This window comes from Micromys minutus (genome assembly GCF_963924665.1).
Source record: "Micromys minutus genome assembly, chromosome: 32".
In the NCBI taxonomy this organism is placed as follows: Eukaryota; Metazoa; Chordata; class Mammalia; order Rodentia; family Muridae; genus Micromys; species Micromys minutus.
In genome coordinates this window covers 23,821,902-23,828,609 of record NC_137967.1, presented here as the reverse complement: position 1 = coordinate 23,828,609, position 6,708 = coordinate 23,821,902, and positions in this window count along the sequence as shown.

Sequence of the window (6,708 nt, the reverse complement as noted above, 5' to 3'; positions counted from 1 at the left end):
TTAGAAGTAGATCAAAGGCACCAACATGAAAATTGGCACAGGAGACACTTCTTGACAAAATACCAATAGTACAGAGAATAATATCATCAATTAATAAATTGGAACTCATGAAACTAAAAGCATTTTTAAGGGAAAGAATGCCATTAATAGGACAAAACAAAAGCCTACAGAATGGGAAAAAAATTTCAGCAACCTTACATATGACAGAGGGTTAATACCCTAAATATATGAGGAATTTAAGATGTTAGAAACCAACAAATAGCCAATTAAAGTGGGGTACAGATTTAAACAGAGAATATTTTCACAGAGGAATATTGAATGAAGAAATAAATAAACCTTAAGGAAATTTTCAACCTATTTAAAGACAGCCATTGTGGATGTGCAAATAGAATTATTTGAAATTTTTATTTTATACCCTGACAGAATGGCTAAAATTAAAAAAAAAAATCATTCTGGAAAGAATGTCAACCAAGCAGAACACTCCTCCATTGCTTGTGGAAGTGTGATCTTGTACATCCACTTTTGAATTCAATATGCCAGTTTGTTAGAAAATTAGGAATTAGCTTGCTTTAAGACCCAGCTATACCTCTTTTTGCATGTATCAACTACGTTCAAAGCAGCTTTATTGATAATAGAAAAGAAGTGGAAACAACCTGGATATCCCTCAATCGGAGAATGGAAAAAGAAAATGTGGTCCATGTATACAATGATGTATTACTCAACTATTAGAAAAAGATAACATTATAATATTTGCAGATAAATGGATTGAACTAGAAAATATTTTCCTGAGTGAGGTGACTAAGACCAAAAGGACATGCGTGGAAAGTCCTCTCCACCAGAGAAAAGATTTGCTAGGGTTGAGTGAGCCCAAACCCCATGAAACTCAGAACTGAGTATGGTAGGTGTGGAGCCAGCTCCCTGCCAAGCTACCTGCTCTGGAACATACAACCATGACACCACACTGAGAGGGTCACAACAATTACTCACATTGCATAAAATACTGGATTTGTCCATACTACTGATGTATCTAGATATACACTGAGTGTTCAGCAAATATGCTTCACTTCCTGGTCATTCCCTCCTACCAAAGGTATTTAATTCCTGGTTCACCATAAGTAAGGTGTACATATTTTTATAACCACTTATAAATGAAGCAGGTTGGAGAAGCAACAACCTTCTCTTCATGAAAGATCAAGAACAGGTGTTCATCTTAAAGAACCTTGCCTAAATTGCCAGGAGAATGTCATGCGCCCACGCTTCCCGCCGCTAGGAACAGTCGTGCAACAAACAGATTCTTCTGCGGATAACCTTTATTGAACAGCACTTTGAGCAGGGGGCTTCTTGAGCAGGAAACTTCTCTCTGAGCCAGGAACTCCCTACCGAGTTCTACTGTCTAGGCGACCTCTCTGTCCCTCACGAGCGATCTCTCTGTCCAGTCTCTGTCCACGCGGGACCTGCCGCAATCTCTTTTACCGAGTCTCTCTCCACGTGGTACCTCTCCGCCATCCCTCCACATGGGGTCTCCCGCAATCTCTCCACTGTCTTCCTCTTCTCCTCACGTGGGGGAGAAAATGCACTACTATATATGCCTAGGAGACTCGTGTTGCTACCTGATTGGTGCATCCTCCTGTAGCTCAATCACGTGCCCCAAGAGTGGGCTGTGACTTATGTGGTGCATGTGCATTAAGTCTCTTGGCTGGGCAACAGCTCTGTTTGCTGAGTTCTCGGCGGGAAGCTGGCGCCATGTTTGGGTGCAGCACAAACAGCTCCCTACAAGAGAAGGCTTTCTCTATCCCAGACCCTTCTTACTCAAGGTACTCACTTGGGAGAAAACCAAATTTTGACCTCATCCTCTTCTGAAAAGCACAGGCCTCCCTTAGATACCAAGCAGGAATAGCATATCATGTTTAGTCACATCTTCACCTATAAGGCTAGAAGTTACAACTCAGTAGAAGGAAAGGCTCCTAAAAGCAGCCAACATAGACAGAGACAGCTTGTGCCACCACTGTTAGGATTCCCTAAAGAAGACCAAGTTACAGAACTGTAACATATGTGCAGCGGGTCTACGTAAGTCTCATGGTGGCTCCCAGGTTGGTAGTTCAGTCTCTGTGAGCTTCTAGGAGGCCATGATAGTTGATTCTGAGGGGTTTTTTTGTGGTGTCCTTGATCCCTCTGGTTACTGCAGTATTTCTTCCCCTTGTTGCACTAGACTCCTCAAATTCTGTCTAACATTTGACTGTGGGTTTCTGCATAAGTTTCTGTGTGATGCCTCTCTGATGATGTTCAGGCTAGACATAGATCTATGAGTATATGAAAATGTCACTAGAAAATATTTTGTTGTCTGTTGTGTGCAATTTTGTTTTGGTTCCATTCTAGGGCACTCGGCTATTAAGCTTCTAGGTACTGGTCCTCCAGGCATTGTCAGTAGTTGGTTTCCTTTCAGAGTATGGTCTCAAGCTAGACCACTCCTCCATTTTGTGAACCTCCTTTACACAACTTGTAAGCAGGACAAATTGTAGTTGGGAGACTTTGTAAAAGGTTTGGCATCAGAATCCCTCCACTGCATTTTAAGTCTTGTAACAGGAGATGGCCAATTCAGATTCTATATGCACCATTGCTAGGAGTAGGTAGTGTCACTGTATTTGCCTGATTTTTGTCAACTTGACAAAGCTGGACTTATCACAGAAAAGAGCCTCAGTTGAGAAAATGCCTCCCTAAGATCCAGCTGTAAGGCATTTTCTCAAGTAGTAATCAAATGTTGAGGGCCAAGTCTATTGTGGGAGTGCCAACCCAGGGCAGGTAAGCCTGGATTTTATAAGAAAGCAGGCTGAGCAAGCCAGGATAAGTAAGCCAGTTAGCAACATCCCTCCATTGCTTCTGCTTGGAGTAGCTCAGAGTTAAAGTCTCAAACATGGTTTTCTAAGCAAATTATACAAAGAAACCAGCTAGAGTAGATATCTTAATATCCAATAAAACAGACTTTCAATGGAAAGTTATCAACCAAGATGGGATAGGACAATTCATAATTATCAAAATAAAATCTACCAAGATAAACTCTCAATCCTGAACACCTATGTGCCAAATCTAAGAGTACACATATTTATAAAAGAAACTTGATTAATGGTCAAAACACACATTGAACCTCATACAATAACAATGGAAGACTTCAACACACTACTCCCCCAGTGGGCAGGTCAGTGAAACAGAAACTAGACAGAGACACAGAGATTCAATGAAATTAATAGAAGTTATGACCCAAGTGGATTTAAAAGAGATATTCCACACAAAATTTGGAGATGGAGAAGTTAGTTTGGGAAGTTTTTGCTAGTTGCTCTGATGTAGAAAATCCTAGAAGACAAATTGAAATTTAGAAAGGCACCTTCTTAATAGTTGAGTTAGAGATATTTTCAGGTCAGGGAACAAGAAGAATAAAAGGCTGACTGCTACTTTGAAATGCCACTCTTGCTTAAACGGGGCTTGTGTGAAACTTTGGCAGTAAGGTTGTGGAAAATTTGCAGTTCTATCTAGGGCTTTCTAGAAGGTCAAGGTGGCTGTCAGTATGTTCTGTTTTTTTTTTTTTTTTTTTTTTTTTTTTTTTTTTTTTTTTTTTTTTTTTTTCTGAGAATTACTCTGGCCCATTGTTTTATTTGTCAGGTACAGAACTGATCTCATAGCCTTGGAATGACTAGAAAATCTTTGAGTCTGACTTTATCTATTTCTGTGTCTTTAGGGTCTTAAATTCTAGTAAATTCTGACTTTCACTACTTTCTCAAAAATGGGTGTTTTGGAAAACTCTCAAAGCTCCTAAAATCTTTGTATTTTACATCAACTCTCACCATTTTTTGGCACGATTTTATTCTTAAAATCATAACTCGGTCTCATCATTAGCGATGGGCTTATATTGTTGTCTTAACACCACTATGTGTACTGCACTAATACCTTCTCTAATAAAAGGAACTAAGTGATTTAAAATGAAAGGGCCAAAGCTAATCAATAATAGGAGTATAACTATAGGCCCAAAAAGAGCAGAGATCAAGGTTGTACACCAAGGGGAATAATTAAACCAGGACTCAAAACATTTTTTGTCTTGGGCTCTCTCTGTCTCTTCTCTGTTTTAAGACTTTTATAATTTTAGCCAATTTGTCTTTAACTCTTCCTAAAATTCTATATAAAAACATCATTCTTTTATTTAATGTTATTTAACACACAGGCTCCCTTCTTTAAGGAAAAACAAGTCTATTTATTTTTATTTTTATTTTTATTTTTATTTTTTGAGAACCACTTCTGATGGGAAATTCCATGATTCCTAAAGATCAGCTAAAGTTTTTTTATTTTAATATTTTTAATCTAAGTGAACGGCAGCACTTAACTCTTTATAAGTCTTATGTTGTAGGGCAATAGCATATGTCCCTGTAGCTGCCCCTGCCACCCCCAAGCCCATTTCTAAGATAATCCCCAAGGTAATTTCTAACTCTCTTTTTGTGTCTTATTAAGCCACTGACTTCAGGATTTCAATAATTTGGTATATCTTCATAAGGATGGTATAACAATCATGACACCATCTGCACTAACACACAAAAGTCTTGATTGTTTTCAAGAACTTTTATAAATCATGATCCCAGAGGAACAGGCCCTCCAGACATTTAGAGATGAGAGATAATTTTTTTAATCCTCTGGATATCAAGGTTTATGGCTGTATGAAACTTGAAGTACTGGTTGCCAGGGAGGCAATTTTCATTTTTAACTCTTTCAAGCTGGCTCTCAGAAGCACACTCAGTGTTAAGGCTGTAATTTTTTTTCTGGCTTAGACCCAGTCCCCTTTCTAGTATCTTAAAAACCTTGGAGCCCTCATGATACAGGTGTCAAGTCATCACCTGAACTAAGACAAAAAATATCTTGGCCTGATTTAGGACCTGAAGATGTGCACAAGGGCCAATCTTGAAGAGCAAGTCCACCAGGTATCCCTAGGAGGAAACAAATACATATCTGGTCTACCACAGTCATGAGCATAGTTATAATTAGACTTTTTTGGGGGAAGACAGTGACTATGTATAGGCTTTCTCTCAGTTTTTGAGTGGGAATATGTCATGTGTCTAACCCAGCAGCCAAATCGCATCAGTCTTGGGTCCGGGGGCATGCCTGGAGTGGAATGTGTGTATCTAGGTGGTATTCACATCTCCTTTCACAGCTGTGTTTATGGGAATCAGGACCAGGTAAGGACCCTTCCAGTGGGGCTTGAGTGACTAGGCATGGTGCCATCGCATGTAGACTGAGTCTCTAACCTGGAACTGATAGGAAGTTTTAGAATACTGTGAATCATAGACTGTTACCATACTTTTCTCTGCACCACCTGTAGACACTTTAGCTTAGCATACAAATTATTATTATTATTATTACAGTTATGTTATAGGATTATCATAACAGTCAGGGGTGTTTTACTCTCATACAGAATTTTAAAAGATTCAGGCTAAAAAATGAGATGGAGAATTTCTCACTCTAAACAGGACAGGGGGGGTCACCAATTACTCAGCACCAGTCTCTAAGGCCAAAATTTTACCTGTCCTCATTTTTGGAGTTGGTATGCACAATGAAGTTTTTAATTGGTCTCCAAGAAACTAGCTAATACCTGACTTGCATAGCTCATTGTCTGATCTAATGTCTGCCTTAGGGGTGTCCAACCTAGAGAAGGTCACTTATAGAATATTATTAGCTATCATTGTGGTTATTTCTCTGTTTGTTGGGAAGGCTTTCACCAACCTAAATAAGGTATCTATGAAGCCTAATAGATATTTATATCTATGTCTTCCTGGCTTAATCTCTCTAAAGTCTACTTTCTAGTAAACCCCAGGTCTATCTCTCCTTGGCCACTTTATTTTTTCTACTTTAGTTTACGTGTATTTATCTTCTGGCATTGGACACAGTTATCTCCAACTTGTCTCACTAGACACCTCAAGTCTGGCACAAGAGAATTTGGCCACAAGTTGGTCTTCATAAGTTTGTTGACCTCTAGGAGAGTACATTGATGCATTTGCTTCAAGTCTAGTATTGTATACCAGGTTCTGGATGGGGAAAAAGAGTTCAATAGGTTATAGGGTCAGGTATCATGAGGAGAAGATCAGCCACCTGTTTTTTTACCTCTATGAAATTTTGAACTGGCTGGCAGTTGTTAGTTTCAGGTTTCCACACTGGTAGGAGAAGTGAGTTCCAGGCTGATTGGCACTTACTCAGAACCCCGAGTTGGAATAGCAGGATGATGTGTGTCTTCCTTCTGTCGCACACCTTCTTTGATGTGGGCTGTTGGCTCATGACTATCAGGCTAGCCTGGGCTTCTTAGTTTTATATGGATGGGGGTTGGTTCTCAGCCTGCCCCATTCCTGTGCTTTACACCCAGGCTTGTGAATACAGCCACCAGTCTATATCTTGAACCCTTTGATATTTATTTTTAAACAATGATATTTCTGTATCTTCTAATAGGAGATAGAGGCATTCAGGAAGGACAATGAACACGTGGGATAACCTGCCCACACCGAGATGTACTGTTCTTCGTTTAGTCCATGAATATTGTTTGGTATTGATATCCCCTTGAACACAAAATGTTTTTTTGACATGAGGCTCTCAGTTTGTTACAGGACAGAGAACTGAGTCTCTGTATCTACAAGGAAATAGATAGCTTCTTTTATACTTTTGAGGTTACTCTGGGCATGGGGA